This window comes from Dromaius novaehollandiae, chromosome Z (assembly GCF_036370855.1).
Source record: "Dromaius novaehollandiae isolate bDroNov1 chromosome Z, bDroNov1.hap1, whole genome shotgun sequence".
NCBI classification, from domain to species: domain Eukaryota; kingdom Metazoa; phylum Chordata; class Aves; order Casuariiformes; family Dromaiidae; genus Dromaius; species Dromaius novaehollandiae.
In genome coordinates, this window is record NC_088132.1 from 54569255 (window position 1) to 54594964 (window position 25710).

Genomic DNA, 25710 nt, shown 5'->3' on the forward strand with positions numbered 1-25710 from the left:
ACGGGGCAGCCGCAGCCCTTCCCCTCCCGGCCCCTACCGCTGCCACGGCCGGCGGGGCGGAGCGCTCCCAGTCCCTCACCACCACACGCCGCTTCCGCCTTCCCGAAAAGGCCGCGCTCCCCAGCAGCCGCACGCTAGCCAATAAGAAGCAGGCGCGGCCTGTCGCCCTTAGTGCGCTCCCGCCTCGTTGTCCCGCCTCCCTCTGGCCGCCCCTCCCAATCAGAGCACGCGGCGCTGCCTCGAGCGGCTGTCAATCCCGCGCTGGCCCCGCCCCCACCAATCAGGGCTGCAGGCTGCAGGCGCGCTTCCGCTCGCACGCGGCGCTCCGGAAGTGTGATGTGGCTGGGAGCGGGTCGCCATGGTAAGCCTGCGAGCGGCCGCCCGGGCGGGGGGCCTGGCCGTTCTCTCTGGTCCCTACGGGGTGGCGGCGGGGCGCGCTCCAGCCCCTTCCTCGCGGGCCCTGCCGGTCCCAGGGCCCGGGAGCCGCCGCTTTTCTGTGCGGCAGCGCTTCCCGGGCCCCGCGGCCGCCCGCGAGGCGCGGGACCCGTCGGGCCGCGCGGGGAGCGGAGGCCCTTGCCCGCGGGGGGAGGGCGAGCGCCGGCCCCGCCGCCCGCCCGGGAGAAGGAAGCGATCTCGGCCTTGCCAAAAAACCTCCGCCGAGCTTGCTTAGCAGTTCAGCAGTAAAGCTGAACCGGACGTACCTACACTCCCTTCCACCGTTTTTCTATTCCTAACTTACCCCGCTTTTCATCTCGGCCAATGTCATCTGGGTTTTTCCTAGGACAGTAGCCTTAAGTCCGACCTGTGGTGTGTCCTCTTCTGTCAGAATAGCATTGCAGTCTTTTTTTTACTTCCTCATTTAATGGGCATGTTATTTTGCATAGCTAACGAGCATTTAGCTTCTTAACCAGTAAGCTAAATCCTGACTTTAACACCTGTCATTGTTTTTTGGAGAGTAGCATCAGAGGCCTAGGTACATTTGCTAATGAAAAAAAAATGAATGATGTTCACAGACTTGGCCTACTGGTGTCGTCATTTGTTTTCTGTGATTTCTCCTTTTTCTTTTTCTTCCTACATCCTGAGAAGACAAATGAAAGATTTGTATTTCGATCACAGTTAGAACTGCATTATGAAATAATCTTTCAACTAAGGCTAAGATCCTTGTAGGAACAGTGCCAGTTCATGATGTTAAGATTAAAAGGGAAAAGAAATAAATAGCTAAGATAAGTTAAGAAAGCCTTTCCCTGTACAAATAAAGGTTTTTACTTAAGTTGCCCTTCAACACAAAATTCATTTTAAAATTACCATTTACACTACTTTTGACAGGTTATTCATCACCAATGATGTACTTCCACTGAATCCTTTTGTACTTACCACATATGTATTAAAAGATTAGTATGTCTTGAACTGCCTGATGGTTCAGTTCCAAAAAGTTTCTAGACTTCCAGAAGAAGGGTAGACAAAGATGAGACCTGGCAGTCTTGTGGAGTTCAGTTTTCTTCAGGGAAACCATGACCCTCACGTTATATACTGGGCTTTGGACTGTCCATAGTGCTACCTCCGGTGCCATGGTTCTGCAGTAAATAAGTTGTTGTGAGGTTAGCAGTCATGAACTGTAGTTAATGAAAGCTATGAGAAGCACTAATTGAGCTGCTGAAATAGGGACCAAAATATGTGGTTTTGCTTGCTGCATTCTAGAGGAATTCTGTATGGAGAGTAAAAGTATCCTGAAGTCATTTCCCACTTTTTTTTAGCCTATACTTGACTGTGAGATAGGAAACTTTCTCTGCTGTCTGTATCATTGAATAGAAAAAGAGTAGAAGTGCACCTCTACTATGTTCTTTTTGTCCGAAGAAAATAAGTTGCAATCATGACAAACTAATTGCTCTATGAATAGTATAATTTTTGCAGGATAATTTCCAAAGGACTTGATGCTTTCCTTCCCATTGTCACCCAGTCTTTCTCACCACATCCTTACTAAAGCTAAAACTCATGCTAGCTGGATGGTCAGGTGCTGCCAAACAGAATACATAGAAGCTGTGCCTTCACAAAAGGAAAGATAGATGGAAGGCACAGCTTTTTATGATTTTGATGTCCACTGCTAGTGGATAGGAAAAAAAAAACTATTTGAACTTAAACTAACTTTGAAAGGGGTGGAAGCTGCTCAATGGATCAAAACCTTCCTGGAAATGGAATGGATGCAGTATAATAACATAGCTGCTTTTACTTAGGAAACACTGCAAAAAACCCAGCAGTTTATTTAGAAGCAGAAAATGTCTTGTTTACTAACTTCCATAAATTGCTATGTCAGTTTAATCTGTTAACTTTTGAAATTTTTATCTGAAAATGCTATAGAACTTTTCCTGCTGGCGTTGAAAAATGTACCACAGATGTGGTATGTTGGGTGGGAAGAAGACTAAACTAACTTTACATTAAAATTAAACATGACAAGCCTTTCACCCACTGAAGGGAAGTCTTCACTTTCCTTTGTAACAAAAACATGCAATTGCAGCTGAACAACATGAAATGATCTAGGAAAAACTTCACTGTAGATGTGTTTCATATCTGTAATTGCAATATAGTGATAAGGAAAATAAAGAATTGCAGAAAACTTTGCAAAGATGACTTTTTCCCCTTCCCCCTCTGGCTAGTCCTGACCTCAGACCCCACACTGCTGCAGAAAAATTGATTTGGGAACTTTCCATGAGGAGGAACATTTCTGTCACAACCTTTGTTGCTGTCTTAGGATGGTGTTTATAAAAGGAGGGAGAATTGCTCACATAAGCAGTTCTAAAAACATTCATTAGTAAATATTGATCCAAACTAAGCTCTCAGATATAAACACATCAGCATCTGAGGCTATTCCGCAAAAGAGCTTTCATTGTTTTTCAAGTACTAAGTTTTGTTTCTTGCTTACTTTACATTACAAGGAGGAATTGATCCTGATTCAGATTTACTAATACCATTGTTTTTGTAATGGACTAAAGAGATAATAGGATTAAAAATATGTCTTAGTATGTGTTACAGTCTTATGGCATGATTAATGTATAGGCATGTATGTGTCTTTGCATTATGATTTCATTTTGGAGTAGCGATGAACAACGTTTTTTGGTAAATATTGTAATACCAGCAGCCATTAAATTTTTTGAACAAGAAGCAACTACAATTTCAGGGAATTACAGCTGCGGTAACAACTTTTCATCTGATAAACCCCTTGCTAATCTGATCTTGCTGAGGATTTTACTGTAAGTAGAAGCTGTAATATAAGAAGATGCTAGATCCTCCTTTGCCACCTATCATACAATAACTGACTCACTTTCCAGGACTTGGAAACTTGTTGACCCCATGGCAGGTCTGGCATGCCCCTAGGAATAGGAGGAAGCACTGCTAATTGAGAAGAAAGTAAGGAGGATCTGCTTTTCATCTATCTTTCCTCCTGTCAGAAAAGCAAGCTTGTCAGGTTATTGAAAAGGAGGGATGAAAGGAGAAGTAGGAGATACAGTGTGGCTAGGTAGGCACAAAGAGAAGTACGATGTTTACTACTTTAGTATTAGTGCTTAATAAATCCAGGATCTTCTGGAACTACAAATTTAAATAGTAATCTTATTGGGGAGTGAGTAGGTTGTGAATTACTACTTGAAGTATTCAGTATAGATACTTCTGTGTCAGTATATAGTGTTAGTATGAGAAGACATGAAAATATTTTGTATTATCAATATTTTCTTTCTATAATTATGAAACAGGATTTTTTTTTTTTTTTTATGACTGTAAGATACATCTCTTACTGTGATGTAGGAAGAGTAGGATGCAAAGAGTCTGCTTACACAAATTTTACAACAGAACTGTACAGTCCAGGAATGAAATCGCTTGTGAGAAACCATGTTCTCACTGAGTGCCAGACAGGCCTTACTAAACATCTTTGGCAATTTACTATTAAACATCTAAATTTTATTCAATAGCAATGTGAAGAGGGGGGGAAAAATCACATGGCCACAGGCTATTTGATAATAATGGGCTATTTATGGACTGTAGATCTTCCACCAAGTTACACAAAAAATGATATTGTCATATTGACTATTTTTTGATGATTGGCAGCAAGTATCTAGCATTGCAAGTGAGGGATATGTTTTCCAGCTGGTGCACAGAGCATGGTGTTCAAACCCACCAAAAATTTTCAGTTTCAGTTCTGTAAGCATGGATAGAAGGTGGAACCATCTGGCATCTTGCAAAAAATGTTACCTGTTTTACAGATGCTAAAAATTCAAACTATGCACCTGAACTCTGCCAAACAAGAGACCTGCAGAAGCACTGTAGGTGCCTGCCCAGAGCCAGGGACATCAGAGGCTTAGCAGAGTTTTTCCTTGTTTCTTGACTAACTAAATACGTTTCTTCCTGACAAAAGAAAGATTTTTTTTTCTTATGTTTTAAAGAGATGGTTCTAATATCAAGAAGAAATAAATGTTATGGTATACATGTTTTCATTCTTCTAATTCTTAGGTAAGTTATAAGAGATACCTTTTACTCTGCCTTTAGAACAGAAAGTAGATATTATCCCACTACAGCATGCTGCAACTTCTTAGGCATTTTGTGAGGATGTTTGGGACTGCAAATCAGCTTTGTAGAAGGGTTTTTTTTGTGAAGATGTGAGACATTCAGACAAATAGGAGCCATGTGCTTTGCTTTCCTGTTAGGGAGCCAGTCTTCAGATAGGTTTTGGTTCTTGCTTGCAATTTTGATACGATAGTAAAACTTTCACTGTAACATTATTTTCTTAAAGGTATCAAACACCTGCTGACAGAATATTAGCTACATCCTCTGTCAAAATATCCAGTATGACAAAACAAAAATATTTCAGGATCTCCCTATTTTGACTTCCTATTTTGAATTTTGACTTTAACCTGTATCCATCTTCAAATTCCTTTAGCACTTCTGTTACAAATCATCTCTTCCTCTCAAACTTTTCAGACACTAATTTTATTAGAGTAAGGGTATGATCTGATTCTAAATTTGCTGGCATGTTAACTCTTTGATTCACAAAGTAAATTTTTACTACTCCTTTACCAGATTCTCTGGTAAGTTTGAGATAAAAAGAAACTAAGCAATATGGTGTGCAGCTTCAGAAAGAAGAGTTATCTAATTTGACAGGAACTGTGCAGCTCGTTTATAGAAAGCACAAAGATATTTGATGTTTATAATTAGCCATATTTTCTCATTGAACAGGAAGAAAAGCCAGAACTCATCACTGGAGATGTCTCTTTCTTCTACAGGGACAATTTTTTGCCTTCTGTTTCAGTATACTTAGAAATCTCTAACGTACAGATTTTTAACAGAGGAGTGGCAAGAGTGCTACAAGTCAAGATTTATGTCCATTTAGAGAGTTCTGTGGCAATGGATGAATAGCACCCACTCTATTTATAGTTCCAGAAAGTACTATTAGTTTCCTGTTACTCTGGATAACATACTTAGTTTCAATTTCTTAAAAAGAGAATTATACAGATAGCTCCTTTTATGTAATGGGAGAAAAGAGGGAAAATAATCTCTGTAAAATTGCAAACCATATATAATCGGAGAGGAAGACTTGGAGGAAAAGAAAGTTTTTACCACTGCATCTAACATAGATCTGTATTTATTGAATAAAGACATGGACATACAAAGCCAAGTGTTACGTTAACCCAGATAAGTGAAAGTTAGAGTATTAAACTTTCTTTGTTGTTTTTTCTTCTAAATTTTAGGGAAGATGCTGCATCTGCTAGCTGTTAACACTAAAAGTGCAATTTTGAAGCTATTGCCTAGGTATCAGGGCAAAAAATAAAGAATTCAAGTGAGCATAGAATTTCACCATTGTCACCTTGATGTCATTTCAATGCTATTCTGTGGATTTAAATTACAGTAAAAAAAATTGTGTTTTACAGTTGAGAGTTTTTGTGGAAGACAACAACTGTTTATATTTTGTTAATGAGTTGTCTTATTGTTTAAAAAGATTGGTTATAATTTAAACAGATGTGTTAGTCTTCAACTGACTGAAAAGCATACCCATTAGTTCCTACGCACTGTAGTTAGACAACATGTTTCTTCAGTAAATGTCTAGAGGAAAGATGCATTGTTTTCTAATAGAGCCTTAACCTAATTGTCTATGAATGCAAAAAATGTATGTTAGACAGAACCGTTACACACTAGAAGAGATGTGAATGAGTGTTAAATATTGTAGTTAAATTCCTTGGAAACTAAATACTGAGATGAATGTTCAGTAAACTTAAACTGTGTTCATACTGGAGCTACCAAATGTGCTAACTAGACCAGTATTTAGATACTTTTTATTAAGCATGAACCAGTATCGTTTTAACAACACTCACTTAGTTTTTCAGTGTAGTTTTGCCAAGTGATCACATCAAATTTGCAAGCTTTGTATTTTTCTTATAGTTCAAATTAGCATGCCCCATTTACAAATGCTTATTTTCCAATCATTTGCATGAGATTCTGTTCAGCAGGAGAGGAAAAATAAATTACTTCAGAATATGTTGAAAAAATGTATAATTATGTGCATGTTTTAATTAATTTTTAGCAATTACTTTGACCTTCAGCTTGGGAGTAGCCCTACGTATTTTATTTCCTATTAGATTTTCCAACTTTATAGTCCCAAAAATCTGACTTATACTGGGAAATTAAGAATTGCAATACTCAATGGAAAGCTTGATAAAATGTATTTTCTCTTTTAGCCTTTTAAGGGCCTCTTCATTGAAGTTTCATATAGATTGATTTTACTTTTTTATGATGGGGTCTGCACAGTACCTCTGAGCTAGTACTATTTTAATACAGGCTTTTACATTTTTATTAGCTCATGCTTAACTACAGTTTAACTACAACATGAGCTTTTGCTTATATTTTAACAGGAGAGGTACAACTAAATCAGATGTTAGCATTTGTTTCTTTGCTTCCAGAGAACATAATCACCCATCAATTTATAGTATTGAGGAGACAAAAGAAAAATAATGCTATTCTAGAAAGACTCCACATTTCATACATTTGGTTATTGGGTTTTTTTAGAATATCCCAATACTTTATCTATACTGCCTTCATAATAAATCAATGATTACAACAGTAACTGTGTGGCAAAGTTTAAAAACTTAGGCACTGCAATGGCCTCTCTTTTTATAAAGAAGAGACAAAATCATGCTCACACTGCCATCAGTGATAGAATAATCATTTTGTAAATATGGACAACCTAGGGAAGATTAAGGTTTGGTTTCAGAGTTAAGTCTGTTGAGATAAACTGGCAAAGCTTTTTTTTAGGCTTTTTTCAGAAGTACTTGAGGCAAGAGGAAATTCCACACATCTTTCCTGCATGTGGAGTTGCATCAAAACTTACAGGTTATTATGGTACTATCAAAGGGTTGCATCATTAAATTCACTAAGTGGTTCACAAATTTTTTGTGCTTTCTCTAAGCACACGGAGAAAAACAGTATCGGAGTCAGAGAATGTATGCAAGAGATTGAGCAAATGCAGTTCCAGATGTAAATAAGTACAGAGATAGATACAGTCATATCCAAAATCTAATACTGTATTTTCATTGCAGAAAAAAAGTTTAGGACCAGTGTATCTGTTATTGCTATGTCTGCTGAGGTTGAATACCCATCTCCCAGTGGTCACTAAAAATTTAGACACTCATCTGAGTGCACCCTCTTTTCAGCACACGATCATTGAGTTAACATGCTGTCCTGAAGTACAAGAGTGCTTGATAACCAGAACTCTGAGCTGCCTTTTAAGTGTACTAAATCCAGTGCTGACTAAATTGCAGGACTAATAACATTGCCTGTAGTCCAGTTCCAGGGGCTGGGCAAATGTTATGGCCCAGCAGGGTTCCCTTTTTCACTATGTGGGAAATTTCTCACTCCAAACCAAAACTGATTGAAGTATGTTAAAATCTTTAATAATAATAATGACTCTTTCATACTCCATCTCCAAGCTCTTCCTTCCCCGTCTCCCCATTCCAAAAAAAAGGGGCTGTCAAACCATTTCCTATTACTATGTTGTAGCAGACCCACTGATCTAGTCTTCCAGAAGGAACTGGTGATCTCGAGGCCATTTCTTTCCTTGGGATTCCCTGTTTTGTCTTGAGGTTTTGATATACTTCATTGTCCTCTTTGCCGACTGCCACACAGTTTAGGTAAAGCATCAAGTGGGAAACATTCAAATGTCTCAAGCTGTAATGTTGCTCTTCTAACAACCATCTAGTAGCATGAGTATTTCTAATACATGCCATCGCTGCTAATCTGAACTCAAGAACTTTCGAGGATGTTTATTCTTGTGTTTGTTTGTGTGCATTATATGGAATTATTTTTACTAAGACTGTTCTGGATGATATAATAAGGGAAGTAGTATTGAGGCACTTTTTAGGTTGTAATTTTGGGAAGGATTTAAAAGAGCCTTCAGCCATGTAGCTCTTAATGTTAGAACACGTGGCCTTAAATTTCTAAAGATATACAAAAAAAAAAAAAAAACCTGTTCTTGCAAGCTCTGCTAAATACAATACTCCTTAGTGCTTAGGGTGATGTGATAGTGCTCCACAAATAACTGGAGACAGTACATGAAAAAAAAAAAACTATAATTATTTAACCTAGAATATAGCTAATAAGGTGTTTCCACCACGTCAGAAATGTGCCAAATACAGATGTAGAAAATCCAAGCACATATAATCAAAGCCACCCTCTACACTCACTGTCTAAAATCAGAGTTCCATCCTAGTGCTTATTGTTTTCTGCATTTGCAATCAGAAACTTGGGAAGCTAGTTGTCTTTTCACCAGCAGGTAGACAAAATCTAAAAGACAGCATCACCTTCTTCATGCTCCAAAATTGTTTTATAGCAGGAATGAGGCTCACAGGATCTACATAAAGCCAGTTAATTCATTCTGAAAAATTCCAGTACATTACTCCTATAGGAGCCTAGTTTAACCAAAATAATTGCAACCCACCTACATTACTAACTACATTTTAGAAATACGGCATTTAACATATTAAGCTATTTGTGAAAAGGATCTCAAGAAATGTATGACACTTTTAGCAGCTTTTAATTACATCTATTCAAGCAGAAAAAGTGCCTTTTTCTATAAATTTAGCTGGGCTATAAGAATTATTTCAGATGCAAAATTTGAAGCAATCCACTCTAGAAATAAATTTTAATTTCCAGGTTAAAATTGTAAACAAATGTTAAATATGCATGTCTGTCCTTTTAGAGTGACTATATGAGTAATTCAAAGCACTTTTCAGCAGAATCCTTAGGCATATGTAATTATAATAGCGCCCTATGCTGTGTATCTGGGAAACACATAACAAGTCCAACAAAGAATTTTGTATTATATACTGCCCCTATTGATTAATAACACATTTCATGAGTATACATTTACAATCAGCGCTTAAGATGAGGTAAATGGGGCGGTGTGCCATTCTGCCATTTTTGTATATTTAAGTACTCTGTACCGCAAGCCTTTTTGGGAAGCAGCTGCAGTAGACGGCTTGCAGGAATTCATGGGAACGGAGCTCTAGCAGGCATTGTGCTGGGTGATGTTGGGAGCAGCTGTCTCTCCCGGAGGACAGATCAAATTAATCAGTTGATAGGGAGTAGCTTGCTTTGCTGAGAGGCAGCCACTCTTGGATCCAGCCCTGTTAAGTTCCTGGACTGGCAGGAACCAGGAGATGTTGGCTCTTATAGGTGGCAAGATTTGGCTTTGTTAGGGATTTGAGAGTGCCCTGGTTTCTGAAGGCACAAGAGCTTGCGCCTATTGCAAAGGCGAGAGGCCACTGGCAGTGGTGAACAGTGTTCTGTCCATTGCAATTAATCTGACCATTACTTATGGCACTAGAGCAGACACAACAACTTGGCTAGCTAAACTAAAATAGTAAACTAATGATTTAGCTAATGTCTTAGGGAGAAAAGCAGGTATCCTCACCTTGGTGACCTGAGGGCTGGCTTTGAATAGTGGATCACCACTCCACTTGTGTAGTGTCCCCCCTCCATGTTCTCCCTCAGCAGAAACCTTCTTGCATGTCAGCTGCTGTGTGTAGTTGCCATCTATTCGTTGCCTTTCTCCACTGCCTACCTCATCTCTCTTTACATCCTAGTAATCAGCCTTTCATCCCATCCCCTTCCCCCCCCCCCCACCTTTTTTTTGTCTGCTGCTCAGGCTACTGTCATAGGGCATAAGGAGTGAGGGAACTGGTTTGAGAACTGGGCTTCTGCAGAAAGGAGGCTGATGTGAGCCTGCTCGTGCTGGAGACAGAAGTAAGCGGGAGAACTCTGCCTCCGTCCTGAGGCAGCTAACCCTGCAGGAGAGAGGCTTTTCCCCACTGTGCTTCATTGGATGCACTATCGGGATGCTCACGTTTCTCGTTCAGGCTGCAGAGACAGTTGTTCAGTTGCTCCATGAGCCTCTGCAAGCTCTTCCTTCTTAACGGTTAGCTCCCCACCCAGGAGTGACCTGTTGGACCACACTGACTTAGACATTTAAATTTTTCTGCATACTTAGCCCTCTCTGATGCATGTATTCATGCTGGCAGTTGTATGCGTGTTCCAGTATTGCCTCATGGAGACTTTTATGTCAGCTAAGGTGGGTTTGGTTTTCTCTCTGATTTGCTCTTAGTGCAATGTTGTGAATTAAATTTAGTTTTGCTTAAATTTTTAGAAAAATTTGATTCTTAGATCTTGAAAAGATTAGAATCTTGTGACATAGGAAGGAAGTGCATGTAGCAGCTCAGCAGAGATGTGCCTCTGGCTATGAAAACAGTAGCTCTGATGTGCTCTTAACAGATCCCACCTAATTCTCAGCTTGAGGAAGGGAACTGCAATGTAACATCCCTTCATAAGTGTGAAGTATTTACACTTAATTAAATAGTACTACATAACAAAGCCATCTGGGTTGAGCAGTAGGAAAAATGAGGTATTTAGATAGGAATTCATCAGCAATACAGAATCCCAGAATGAAGAGTGAATTTATTCTATTTGCTTTGCCTTTTTTGGAATTAAAATAAATAGGAGCTGAAAATCAGGGTAACTGAGCAGAGAAAATAAGGCATTTCCAATAAGCAATTGTCTAATGTACTGTTAAGTTCAGCATAGTACTCAATGCTCTTAAGTTGGCCTGAATGTCAGTTGAGGAACACTGAGTAAAAAACAATAAAACTACAATTTGTGTAGCTGAATCATTCTCACATTATAAAAAGAACTTAAGTCTCAGATTGGAACGAGTTATTAGAAACTAGGAATCACAAAGACAAGTTTACAAATATTTCTTCTAAAAAATTCCAGGGAACCTATTGAAAAAGAAAACCACCACAGAGGTTGCTACTGCATTGTTAATTGGAGCAGTGATGTGACACTTGCAGAAAATGAGCATCAGCTGACTTTTCCAAATTTTGCACTCGGTTTTGAAGATAACAGCAGTCCTTACGTGAGCACCTGCTCTCTTAAAATGTTTATGCTTCCAGAAAAGATATGCTTCTTGTAAGCAGTGGTAGTTGTTTATGGTTTGATGACTAAAGAACACTTTGGCCACACAAATCTCACACTTTAGTAAAGTAAAATGATCCCATGAGATGAATTCACAGAATTTTACTGATATTTTAAAGTTTTGCAAATAGCCAGCTACAGTAGTAGATTCTCTATACCCAGTAGGCAGATTAGTTAGCTTTCAAACAATAGTTCTTTACTTCTCTGTCCTAAGCATTTTTCTCTATTTGTCCAGCATTTTCTAAATAACTGATAGCTTGAAGAAAATGTATTTATATCAAAGATTATTTTAAATTTCAAAACAAAAGATGGTTTGAAAATAAAATTAATTGATTGTCTTACTATAGTTAAGGGGGGATTCATTGTATATATTCCTACAGATCTGTTGAATTTTGGCTGTAGTCTTCATAAAACAATATACTAATAATCCTTCTACGTATTTCTTGTCATTTGGTCTTGGCTGCCGCTGCTTTAGTTGTCAAATATTCTTCCCCCCACCTTCACCACTACCATATTCTATTCATGCAGCTTGCAGTTACACTTACTCTTGGCAGAGCAGGAACATCTGTTTTCTGTAACTCAGCCTGCTGTTAATGGGTTTCCACAAACTGGCATTGGAACAGGTGCCTGGGAGCAAAGTAGTGAGGTGACCATTTTGCCTGCTGTTTCTTTACCCTTCTTGGGATGGCTTCAGAAGGAAAAGCTCAAATTCATTCTTGCACCATTGTGGGTAAAATAACGGCTGTTTAAAGAGTGTTGGCTCATTGGCAGTGTAGGCTTTCTTTTGCTTTTATTGGGTATTGTCTAAGGGATCATTTATTTTCTCCCGTTAATGCAGTGAGGGAGACTTTGTACTGCAAAGATGTAATTTTTTTTTCTGATTTTCTTCCTTAGTCTGCCATCTTCAACTTTCAGAGCCTACTGACTGTAATCTTGCTGCTAATATGTACCTGTGCCTATATCAGATCTTTGGCTCCCAGCTTACTGGACAAAAATAAAACTGGGTATGTTGTCTAATACCTTTAAAAATACATAAACTGTTGAGTTTTAACTACAATGTTTTACTCTTAGTATCTTTTAAGAACATGTGGTATTACAAGCTTTATAATTCTTTATGTAGCACTATCCTAAGATTTGAAAAATTAAGTCAATGATGTTGTATTTCTCTCATCTTCAGAGATAAAAATCTTCCTTTTGTGCCTTTTTGTAGAAGTCATTAAGGTATTTACAAGCAATCAGTGCAATTTTATAGTAAGGATTCATTAAATAACAAATGCCAGCTAATGTTGCCTTATTAGAGTTATTTCTCTAGACTTGCAACTTACTTTCTCCTTAGATGCTTATTTAAAGATACAGAATGAGTAACAGAAAGGAACCAGTTTTTCCCTACTTACAGCAGCTCTGACTACAGTTATTTTTGATTCGTAAGGCTGGAGTATAAAAAACTAACAGTAGAGGCCATTTTATTCTACTAACTACATGTTTTGGATGCACAAGTTTGAAACAGGATTTCAGCAATAATCTATAACAGAAAAAAGTGTAAATATTTTTAAAAACATGCAGCACTATCCTTTTCTCTGTAGTCTCTCTTAAAATCATTGTTTTGCATTCTCCAAGATTCGGGAATTTGTAAAAAGCTTTGCAAAGTTTATTTTCACTGCAACTACATCTTGCAGTTTTATTCCTAGCTGTTTCCCTAGGTGACCAACCTTTTTCTCCTCTGCATTCCCAGTTCCCTTGGAATATGGTTAATGTTGTTGGACCAGTACTGCTGTAAAACAGCACCTGATTCTTCTCTAGCTTGCTCATGAGCAGAATTTTGGGAGTGATGGGGAATGGGGAGACCAACAGGGCCAAATCCGTGAGTCACTTAGGCTTTTAAAACCTGTTCACCTTTTGGCTTACCAGTTTTCTTTGTGCTAAAAAGAATATGACTTGGCATTGAATCCAACGAGCAGGAGGCAGGACTGATTTAAATGCTTTGTTTCTAAAGTAATGATTGGGCAATTTTGACCTAGAAGCCACTGAGGCCATCTGTAGCAGTTCGGTCACCTGAGATTACTGTAAAGGAGATAATATTTTAAAAATAGGGGGTAATTTATTAGAGCTGGAAAAGATGGACAAGCTTTTGGCCTCTAAGTCTTTGACTTGTCCTCTTTTTCTAGCAGATCATTTGCCATTAAATAAAATGTTACCTCCCTGAGCATCTCCTGTCACTTCTACATTTGCGTTTCAGAAAAAGTACGAAGTTTTAAATCAATCCTTGCCATACCAAGGACTTCTGAGGGTTTGTCTTCTAAAAATCTCCATGTAATTCATTTTTGGAATTGCCTTTTATCACACAAGTTTTCTTTTAGCATTGGGCTTACAATATAGATATCCAGAGCATGCTATTTTTTCTCATTTGGAGTACTAACATGAAAATGTTTTTGGCCTTTTGAAAAAAGGATTACCAGGATTACCATAGGATTACCATTGACATGAGAGATTTCTTTTGATCACAGTAAAGATGGAAAGAAGGGATGATTTCACTAAGAACTGTGGGTTTGCAGGGTATTGTTTCTGGGTTTGGGGTTTTTTTTTGGTTTTGGGGGTTGGCTTTTTTTGCTAATGGAAGCTAACACAATAGTCAATGAGATATATGCAGTAAGGAGTAGGAATATTTATTTTACTGATTAAAATTTTAGTGCTGTTTTTGGCAAGGAATATTTCCTTTAATCTGGAGCTACTCTGTTTATTTTTGAGGCAAATCTGTCTCAAGTACAATAGAACTCTCTTCATAAAATGTTTTCAAAGGGTGCCGACACAGTGCAGGAGTTGGGCATTTGATCTATACATTTATATTTATATAGATGTTGGACATATTATTTTATTTTTGCGTTTTAGATAGATATAGATTACTTTGTCCTGGAGAATAAAATGTTGGCATGGAAGCAATGAACTTTGTTTGCTGAATGGTAGATATTTTTATGGAGGTCATACGCTGTTAAAACCCCATCCCTCTTCACTACCATATTCCATGCTTAAATGGAAATGTCTAGACATACTGGATAAAATAAATTCTAGTGATATTTCATCTTACCACAGAGAAGATCTTACTTTATTATTCCAGCTCCAAATTAATAGCATAAAAAGCAGCAATAAAATACTAAAGTAACAGAGAGGAGAAACGTTAGGAGTTGTTAGCTATATTTCTAACTAAGTAAATAGGACACTTGGTAAACTTCAGTCTGTTGAGATAGTAAATAAAGAAACATGTTTCTGTTGGTTGAGAAGCTGTGTTGCAAAGTGATGTCACACATCCTTATAGCGTTGTATTTCATCCCAATGACTTCTGCCAAAATATTATGTATTTTCCTACCAAGCCAAACAGAATTTTAAACCTTCATTTTCCCTGAAGTCCTGAAGTGTCTTGAGTGTTTCCATGTGCTTTGTCCTGAGCAACAGCATTTAAGCAAAGCAAGAGGAGATTTACTGTTTCATACTAACTCTAGAGGAGAATGCATACCACAACATAACTTTCTCCTCACTGCTAACCAGAAAGATGTGTTAGCTTATATGCAGCAGAGATTTCCTTTGACTTGCCTTAAGCATTGCAGCAGGGTATATCTCTCACTCCTTGTGGCAATTGCGGTGGGCTTGACCTGGTAAACACATGGCAGCTATATTTTGCAGCATTCTGAGTCTTGCATGCAAAGATTAAAATCCTATTAATCCTTTTGTGCTTTACTGGGTCCCCCCCACACCTTTTTTTGGCTATTTTTTTCTCCAGATAACCAATGCCACTTTCACGATCAGCTCTTTTAAATTAGTTCTGAAAATTGGGAATACGTGGCAAGTCGCACACGTTTGAGTTGTGTCTGCCAGAAAATTGCAGATTTGCAAGCCAGACTGATATGTTTCACCTGCATCAGAAGAGCAAGGATGGGGATAAATATAAAGGGGAGAATAAGGAACAGTCCAATTACTTTGAGTAGTTGCTTCAGGGGGAGTCATTTTGGAACAGATTCATGCAAGGCAGCAGCATTTCTATAATGATCAGACAAGGTTTGATCATTACAGACTTCAGAATAGGTACATGCTGTGGACCTGAGATGAACAGTAATGGAAAAAGTCAGGAGAGCAAAGGGCCTGCACAGGCTCTTCTACCCATGTGAGCTTTCCGATGCACCCAGAAGTTGTGTTTACAGCTGTTTAGAAGCTCCAGATCTCAGTTCGCTATTGCTCAGCAGCTAACAATTTGGACAAACAGATCTACTGGTCTGTATTGATGGCAGGTGAAGCCTCTCAAGAAGGTGCTGCTGCTGCTATGTGTTGGAAGGCTTGTCGGACCTCATGGTGTCGACAGTGACTTTAAAATCCTAAGCAGCATACTGCAGTAAGGGCAGCTGATGAAACCCATATTCTCACTATTTTGTACCTTCCACATCAAAAGGGGAAAAGCCAAAAAGCCTTCTGCAGGAGGAACTTGGTGTATTCAACATCAGAGACCCGAGCCCTTCCCAGTAAGCGGAAAATGATACCATCCTGACTAAAGGGAGACCACTAGATGGAAAGAGATAGACACTGAAGTGAGCTAAAACCATAAAAGAGCTCCAGCTAGAAACATATTTAAGTAACACAGAATTTCTAAAACAAAATGCAAGATATGCAGACTGCTTAAGTACACAGGAGCAAGCAGCCCAAACCTGCATGTCTGCCTTTAAATCAGAAAAAATATGTGATTGCCAAAGCCCTAGAACAACAGAGTGAAGACAGATAATCAGACCAGTGTGGAGATGGGTTCAAGGCATTTTGGGAAAGCACCTCGAGAACTGCCGTCACAGCAGGTCATAGATACAGTCCCACAAAAATACAGAGTGAAATTACTGCTGATCGTAACATATCAGGAGAAGGAGAAAACAACTTAGTTATGTTTTTGTTCATAAACCTGTATTTAGTCAATGAATTAAATGAATCTAGATGTTTTTCCAGCATTGCAACCAGGCACACACACACCCTTTTCAAAAGTGTTCTCTACCACTTTTGTTGTTCATATTGAGCTGTCAATATGAGATTATCTTAGAGAAATTGTGTGGCATACTTGCTCATCCTTCCTTTGGCTGTACCCTGAATACTTGAATCCTGCTTTTCTCCTTGGTTATTTTACTTGTGAGAATTAACCGCTTGGGTGGGGGGCAGGATTAGAGAGACTTTAGCAAGGTAAACCTTAGTAAAAAGTGAAACCAAATCTGAAGAATTGTTTTGTAACTTATTTCAACACAAGTATTTTATAAAATCAGATATACCTACAAATGTGCTTTGCTAGAAAATGCACTTTTTACCTACTACAGGAAATGCAAAAGAGATACTAAAAAGCATTAAATTTAAAATATTCAGATTTACCATCTCTTGTATATGCAGGAAAACTTGCTTTAAAATCTTACATAAAAATTGTCAATGGTTATTTCCCATTCTGTTATTTTATCAGTTCTGTTTCTTTTTCTTTGCATAATTTTTTGTCTGGGCCACTTTAATGTAGAACATAGAATTCTGGGTCATCTGTCCATTACCTATCCAAAGATTAATTCTTTTCCATTTCCTATTTTTAAAGTAATATTCCAGATGAAATTTCTAAATTTGAAACACTGCCTGCGTAAATGTACCTTTGTTCTTCTGGCATGCAAAAAAATTGGCAGACAAAGAGTACTTCACTATTTTTTTAGTTCACAGCCTGTACCCCATGCAGGCATCTAGTGTTTTCTGATGTTGAGAGTAATGTCAGCATTGAAAAAATTCTGTTTACTTGCACTGCTTAAAAGTGTAAGGAAGAAAATGAATTAGTCAGAATTGATTTAGGTTTTTCTTAAATCAACAGCCTAATGAATTTCTTTATCTTTACAGACTATTGGGCATATTCTGGAAATGCGCCAGGATTGGTAAATTTGTTTTTTTTTGAAAACTTTAAGACCAATACTTTTTCTATAGCATACTTATTTATTAGAAAAATGTTTCTATGTAGCAATGAAAACTATACTCATACATCATTTTAAAAAAAAATGCAGGTTTCACTTCCATGAAATCTGGAGAAGACAGAAAGGGGGTTTTATCAGTATTGCAGAAGCCTGCATTTTTTTAATGTTAATTCACATCTGTGTAGCTACATTTGCAAAATATCTTTTGCACTTTTTACTGCATGAATAAGTTCTATTTAATCACAGATCTTTTTTCTCTCCTTTCTTTAGTTATCTTCTATGTACTTTTAAATTACTTAGAGCTGCTGCTACCAAGCAGCATCTGTATGGAGTCTGACTAGCTATATCTGATTTTATGCATCTTCCTGTAATATTATAGCAGTCATTTATTTTTATCCTTATTCCAAGTTTATTTTTAAATGGAAGAGGGAATATACAATGAAGCTCAGCCTTATCATTAAGGAATATCCAAAAAATTAAAGTGTATCATCAAAACACTACTCTTCAAATTGTATTGTTAATGAACAGCAGAAGTATGGTACTTGTAATTTTTGATATTACTGTTTGTCATTAAACCTGCAGAAAAGGTATGGCTCCCTTTTCTGCATTCCCAGGCTTTGAAAGAGAAGAGCCTTTTTTTCAGCATGTCAGAAAGTACTGATGCAGAAAACACCTTTTTGTGAAGACCTGTTGTTAAAATGATTGCAGACATTTTGTCCAATCTGGATAGTACACATAGCAGAACCAAAAGTTCAGTCTTAATATTGTAATTGAAATATCCTGGCAAAGTGACAACTGTCAGAAATAATTCTGAGCTGCATCTGGGTTTGTTCAAAGTTGAAGAGTAAACTTCGCCTTACCATCTTCTTTTTACTTAGCAAAGCGCAAGCGTATCTTTTCTTTTTACTGTGTACAACAAACCATTTTGAAAGCTATTTAAAGGAGTATATAAGGTTTTATGAGGTTCCTGTCAACTTGATAGTTAAAAACTGCAGTTCATCTATAATATAGTCTGCCTCTAATAACTGATCTAATATCTTCTAATCTAATGTTTGTTTGAGAAGTTGTGCATTTGTTGGATCCAAGGTAATGCATGTACTATTGTGCCCCATACTAAGCTTCTTTCTTGTCCCTTCTTCATATAAAACATTTTATTAATTTTGTTTCAACTTGTTTGGTGTGATCTACTTTGATTTTCTTTTAGATTGTCTGACAAATGAGGTAGCATCTTAACATTCCTCCTAGGCATTTCCTTATAAAATAGCACAGTATCTTCAGTATAGCAGGTGGGCTTTGAAGATGATTCCTATGATTTTATTTGGGTTAGAGTCACAAAGACATGCAGAAAAGTGCTGGCTTTTTAAAATGAGAATGCTTACTGGCTTCCTTTGCATTTAACTTACCCAGTATGTTTAAACAACCTTTTCACATGCACATAAGACTTTAATAACCAGCGAGTGGTTACATATTTACCAAGTTGTGCAAAACGATGTTTAATCCTGCCACATGGTGATTTTTCTTTCAAGAAAATTAAGAGCAGGAAAGTAAAACCCATATGAAGATTGTAATACTCTAAACTGTAGGAGGTGAACTTCCTCAAAAATTTATTTTAAACAGATGTGAAACTACAGACATTAATTCACTCAGTTATTTGAAGTTTAATTAAATATATGCCAGATGATGACAACATCTTGTAATGTCACTGTGGCAGGCACCCCTACTTTTGGGAGGTGTCACTAAGTATTTTATTTTTCTTTTGCTGGGGAAAGTTTGTTACTCCTGTATTTGAAAGTCATGCTAGTGAAAGAGCCTCTTTTTTCTGAGGATTACACCTTAATGCTGGAGTTGGGAGCCTTGGCAGGTTTTTTTCTGTAATACTTCTCTGGAAAGTGCATCTCGGAAAAGGTAGTTCATAGTAAGATGGAAGGCCGTGCACAGCAAAAGGAAACTGAACTTTGTTTAAAGCAACAGCTCCGATGCTGTCTTTATACTTCTGAATGCTTCAGAACAGGGATTTGCTTACTTCAAGGAATCATTGCTGTGTTAACAGTTCCTGACAGTCTTGTAGGCTGGAAGTACCATCCAGTGTAGGAAGCTATCTTTCTGTTCTCTAAATAGAGACAGAAGTTACGGATTCACAAAGATAATGCTTAGCTAGAGGGGTAAAAACAACTGCTAGTTGAATGGAGGAACTGCCCGTGTGAACAGGTAGCAGTCAGGTGAGCAGAACTTAGGTTCCTGTGACTGCGTTCCAGTTCCCTAACTAAGGTTCTTTCTCTTCTTAGCTTGCTTGATAAGCAAGCAACCTATGTAATACTTTGTTTGGGATCAAATAGGCAGGAACAGATCTTCCTTGAACGCCTCTGCCACAGAGCATAAGTCTGTTAACTGAGTAAATTTAACTTTATCCATGGTCTGTCTATTGTGGATAACTACACCAGTAAGCAATTGGAAAGAGTCAGAAGTGATGTGTCTGTGTAACTCCTGTAATTCTGTAGCTCATTTTTTTCACTAACCTAAAAATCTGGGGACCAGATTCTCTCCACATGCTAACAATGTTATGTCTCTCTAGCAATGAAAAAAAGCAGGCGTCTGGGCAGCTGTGAGGTCCCCAGCCAGTTAGCTGGCTCCTACATGATAGCATGCGTAGAAGACGCGTGCTGCATATAGCAGCAATCATGGCCAGACAGCATTGAGTTACACCTCTTCTCAGCTGACATGGAACAGCTTTTGAACAGCCTCTGCCTGTAACCAAAACTGGGAACAGAGCCAGGAAAAGATTTGGTGTCTTGATCAGCTTTCTGATGCCTGCCTCCTGACTCTCTCAGTGCCAAAGAGAATTTTAATGAAGCAATATATCCTATCCTGTATCTTAATTTTCCCACTCCCATGCATCTTCCCCAGTTTACAACTGTAGTTGTAATCAGCTAGAACTGTTGAATATTATTTTGCAGTGTGATAATTACCATGTTATGCTAGGATCAGCTTAGAATTGTTTAGTAATGCCTGAATTGTTTTGTTTGATTTTTTTCCCGCCCAGGTGAACGGAAGAGCCCATATGTAGCTGTATGCTGTGTAGTGATGGCCTTCAGCATTCTGTTTGTACAGTAGCATTTGGGGAACGTCTCCTGTAACTTACTATCAAACAGCAAAGAATGCAAAGAACTTTTGGCAGAAAAGATACAGTGTCATCAACTATTCTCTCACAGGTTGGATGCCCTGTCTCTTAGTGGACACCCCCAGCTCCTGCAAACGGACCATAGTGTACAGTATTAGTGATCATAATGTAACTAACTCCAGTATGATGTGTACTTACTAATGTCAAGTCAGTACTGGCACTGCTGATGTAACTCTTTGAAAGTTGTCTGTTGCATATCTGAGTTCCAGGGGAGTATTTTTTACAACATGCAGTTGAAAAAGCATTTAATTTTTTGTTTGATAGACCTATTTTCTGAAACTTAAAAATGGCAACTCTGTATAGCAATAAGACCACTCTTATAAAGAACATTGTGATTGTAGGATATGTTTACAAAAGTATTTTCAGTTCATTACGGTCTAAACAATTCCTGTCATTTTGTGACAGGTAAATTGACATACTAAAAATATCACTTCTGGCTTAAGTTATACTGAGCTTCTTTTAAGCTTGTAACTGCTCAAATATTCTATAATATTTTTATTATTAAGATAAAATATGAATAAAGGTAGGGACCATAATTGTAGTGATGGCTGACTACCTGCTAAGAATGCACAAATGTGGGATTTGAGAATCTTGATCTGGATTTGTATAACTCATATATATTCATTTACGTTTCAGGTAGAGCATTCCCCAATTTTTTCAATATTGTGACACAAAGTTGCTAATGGCTCTGCTGCGCTGGGTGATACATGTAATACCATTTCCTGATCTGCAGACTTCTAAGAAGCTATTTTGTCCACATAACTGATTTAGCAACCTCCTAAGTCCTAGTGTTCTAAAGGTTAAAGAAAATGACTAAATTAGATTACATTTACTGTTAATAAAGATTAGATTACCTTTAAGACTTGCATTTCGTGTTTCCTCTATAATTTTGCAAACTTTTCATAATTTAGTAACTTATTTTAATAGTGCCTAATAGGATTGTTTACACCAGACAATTGTATAACTTCATATTGACTGCATTTGAGAGAGTTGTCTGTCAACAGTATTTTCTGTTATTCTGAAAAGGTATGTGATGAGAGTGAGCTAAGCTGGCAATAAAACACACTAAAAGGTATGTAAAAGTTGTCACGCTTGTTTGAAAAATTTGTTTCATAGACCTAAATTACCCTGCACTTGAAAAGGAAGTGATTATTAGTTATTACCCTTGTATTATACCATGTATACCTGCATATCTAAATCGCCACTAGGAGTTTCCTGTTCAAAATTGTTCACTAATCTGGAGCGAGGAAGAATAGTTTTCACCAATTTAGGCCTAATACCTCATATCTCTCTTACTAACTGTGAAGAAAATACTGTTTTCCTATGTTAAAAGCTTAAAGTCATTTTGCAGAGAAGCTCTAGAGCCCTTCCCTCTTCTCACGCAAACCTATCAACATTTGACCACAGTATAAATGTTGTGAGAAGGAAGGGAGAGCATAACGTCGCGCGTGCGTACACGTACACACACACACACACACTCTCTCTCACTCATAAAGCTTTTACAGCAAGTCATCCTTAAACTCTGAGACTAAACTGTTTCATTTTCAAACAGCAATATAGCATAGGCTCCAACAGAGTTATATCAGAAGAGATATAATGGAAAACTGTCTTTTCCTGCACTCACCTTCTCTGCTGTGAGTCCTAGACTCTGTGAAGAAGGAAGTGAATGCTTATTATCAAATGATGTAGGTGCTAAAGTAGACTAGATTGGCAGATACACACATGGTAGGATTTGACATAAGTTGACACAGCAAATAATGGCTGTTACAGGTGAGTGAGAAGACAGTAGGAGAAAATTTTGGCTGAAGTGCAGGAACATATGAACACAGCAAGTCTGTGGACACCATGTCCTATATAGAGGTGCTGGAAGGTGGGTATTCCTTGAACCTGTGCATGGAACAGTGTTTGTATATGACTATACTGTAGCAGCACCTGTTACTATAGAAAAATACTTCCACATTGGGAACTTTCCTCTTATCTAGACAGCTGACAAAACATCATGGATGGTGGCTCTATCAGGGTTAGCAAACTTCCTTATCTATACTTGTTGCACACATTGCACAAAGGGTGAGAGTGGCATAGCCTGTGGTTTTAAGGGCAGCTCAGGGTGTGGGGTTGAAAAAGAAGTTAGATCAAGAACATTGAGTCCCATCCTTTTTTCTTTACTAATGAGCAAATAAGAGACTCCACATATAGTTGGCCAAGATGGAGCATTCTGTTCAAGAAAGGGGTAAGAAAGAAGGCAAAGGCAGTGAAAAAGAGAGGAATATGGCTGTAACAAGATATCTACAGAGGCCTGAAAAACAGGTAGGTCCCAAACCATTTTGCGTGACTTGGGTCTGTTTCAGAAACTGTTTGTGCTAAACTGTATATTCAGTTGGATAAAAAGTGCAAGATGCTGCCATAAAATTATGTATTTTTCTGTGAGTGGCTAAGGATATGAAGCCAAAGCTAAGATTTTGCTGGCAACTCTGTAACCTTTTCAACCGCTGCAATTAATGCTAACAAGCAGAATGCAGGAACAGAAAAGGGCATTTCCCATTAAGAGAGCACAAATTGGATCAAGATTATGTAACGTGAAAAAACATCAAGTGCTCTACCTTCTATGTACTACATGTTACACGATCAGAAGGAAAAGGCATGGACCCTAGATCTTGTGGTGCTTGGCACAAGACTGAGAATCTCACTGCAGTATCTTACCTTTGTGATTGCCACTCATATAGACATACCTAAGCAGTCTTGAAGATTAATGGCGTTATGGGCACAAGTAGGAGTCCATCTGCAAACCACTCTCTTCCCAGGCACCTAGCACCAGGCACCTTTATAAAGCTAAATTTTGCCACAGTTACAAATTTGCACTCTTTGAACAAAATGTGACAGTGCATTTGCTGTGTGCAAATCCAAATTTACAGCTTAATGGTACAATTAATTACAAACTCATATGATAAAACCTGAAACATGATGTGTTGTTCTTTGGATAGAGAGAATTTTGTGCCCATTATGTATCTGTGGTATATAAACTTTCATCCACATCTGCACTCTGAATGACCTCAAATTCAAAGCAGGGATTTAGGAAGACTAAATTGAAAAACAGCAATAGCCATGCTGGGAAATAAGTAAAGTATGAGTAAGTGATGGGCTCACTGTAAGGCTCTGATGCGCTCTAGAGACTGATAAGCAAAAGGGCAGACATAGGCAGTGTAGGAGGAAACACAAAGTTGAGTCTAAGGATGACTCGAAGATTTTGTGCTCTTGGAACGATGTTATTGTTTTATGAATGCCCTTTCTACCTCGTTAACCACAAGCAGTGAGCAATGGAACTGCACTGTAGCCAGGAGGTGAAGTTACAGCGTGGTGGAGGAAATGATTACTCTGATAGTGCTCTCAGGCATTTATTCTTTCAATCTGTTCACAGTCTGGAACAATTCACGTTGCCTGTGAAGACAACGTATTATTCACAAATAAAACAACCTGCAGTCACCCTAAAGCCACAAGAAGCAAAGCTCATGAAAACTCTCACAGTTATGCTTCTGTGAGTGTTATTTTAGAAAACATAGCTATAAAATCATTAAACATATTATTTTGCAGTTGACAGTTTATCAGAAATATAGCCAGCATTATTGTCACTTTCAGGCATGTGACTGGTGTTTTACCACTACTGAACCCCAAACCATGCCTGGATTCCTGATTACTGCGTACAGTTAAAGCCACCCTTTCCATTCTTTCCAGTGTCTCAGCAGCAGGTCAGACACTACAACAGAGATACCACGGTTCCTGTTCTGTCCCACCGACATCAGTGAGAAATGTGCATTTGGATGCTAAGGGGAGAGCCTGCTTAGAAGGCTCGTTATAATCTAGTCATTCTTTTTCCCCTTCTCCTTTTCATGCTGTGACTATTTTGTGGAGAAAAGTAACATCTTCATAGTAGTTTAAAATGCTAGGGATGATAACAACCAACAGAAGCCAGGAAAGACTGATCTAAGCCTGCCTCTTCTCATACTCACGCAAATTCTTTACGTTATCTCGTTAGAACATTCCCAGTTAAGGAAGGTTTTTCAGCCTGTTTTTTTCCTGCTTTTTGTCCTTTCCATTGTCCATTCCAGTCACAGGCCACTAGTGCTTATAGCATATTTTATAAGGTTCATGTATGTTTCCACATGTATTTGTTGATATTTCAGTAGCAAGAAAAGTACTCTTCCTTCAGCTTGTGTAATGCAATGTGATCAGCGTGATGGGCATGGAAGATATACGTAGACATTGAAAAAAAGGCTTTGAAAACGTGGCCTAAGATGTTGCTTGCTTGACTACAGTTCTTAAGTTTTAGAAATAATATTTTTTTCATGATGCCCTAAGTTATAAGCAAGCAAAGTGTATGGAGAAATACAGTCATTTTGCAGGAGCAGCTGACAGCTGGAAAAAAAAAAAGGTCCTTTTGGACAGGGAGAGTCTTCCTCAAGTCTGAAATGACAAATCTCACACAAAGAACTAACCTACACTCAGCTTTAAGTTCACTACTTCTGTTTCAAACCTGAAGGGCTTGTGTTCCCAAAAGCCTACCTATTTTTTTCAAATGATCGATACGTGACAAGACACAATATCTCTCCTGACAACTTCTGCCTAAATTTCATAACCTGTTCTTTGGCTAATATACCACAGGTAATCTCTAGTAAGTAACCTCTCAGTTCACAGTGTACCATGTTGTTTCGTTATTTGACAAAGGAGGTCTCAGCTCCTGTGATGAAACATGAGTCATGTTGTGTTTTCACTCAAGCTTCTGATACTTCAGAAACAAAATAGCCCTGGACACTACAGCTCACCCATTACTTTCTACTGAAAAAAAAAGCCAGTGGCCTGTAAGAAGGTTATCAAATGCGTCATTAACCTAAATCTGAAAGACTTTCCAAAGAGTAACTCAGATAATTCCCATTGACATAAGAATGAAATGGCAACATTTTCTCAAGAACAGGGGTATAAACACTTCAAATGGCAAAATTATTCCTGCCATTTTATGGTATGTCTATAGAGAAGATAATTACTTAATGGGTTTCTCTGACAAATGCAAAACTAAGAGAACAC

At 38.1% G+C, this 25710-nt stretch overlaps 1 protein-coding gene, 1 long non-coding RNA gene and 1 other non-coding gene across 7 annotated transcripts in view; 1 reads left to right on the top strand and 2 right to left on the bottom strand.

Annotated features, from left to right (window-relative positions):
* LOC112983650 (DNA repair protein XRCC4) overlaps positions 1-160 on the bottom strand; it is a 191411-nt gene extending 191251 nt beyond the window's left edge. Inside the window, exon 1 of one of the 4 annotated variants that reach the window (XM_064502482.1) lies at positions 80-160. The gene's annotated coding sequence lies outside the window, so the exon portion shown is untranslated. Of the gene's footprint in view, positions 1-37 lie in introns of all 4 variants that reach the window. The other 3 variants (XM_064502481.1, XM_064502479.1, XM_064502478.1) reach the window with 3 other exon arrangements.
* Positions 161-247: 87 nt separating this feature from the next.
* On the top strand, positions 248-21709 carry LOC112983651 (uncharacterized). 2 transcript variants are annotated; one of them, XR_010386261.1, is made up of 3 exons: positions 248-361; positions 17386-17420; positions 20497-21709. It is a non-coding gene; the product is annotated as an uncharacterized LOC112983651 (transcript). The 2 variants fall into 2 exon arrangements; XR_010386262.1 differs by lacking the exon at positions 17386-17420 and adding an exon at positions 12397-12506 and having other exon boundaries at positions 258-361.
* The window catches only part of LOC112983652 (uncharacterized), a 197630-nt gene continuing 173299 nt past the window's right edge, over positions 1380-25710 (bottom strand). Inside the window, exon 12 of the long non-coding RNA XR_010386263.1 lies at positions 1380-1574. This is a non-coding gene — a long non-coding RNA (uncharacterized LOC112983652). The remainder of the gene's footprint in view (positions 1575-25710) is intronic.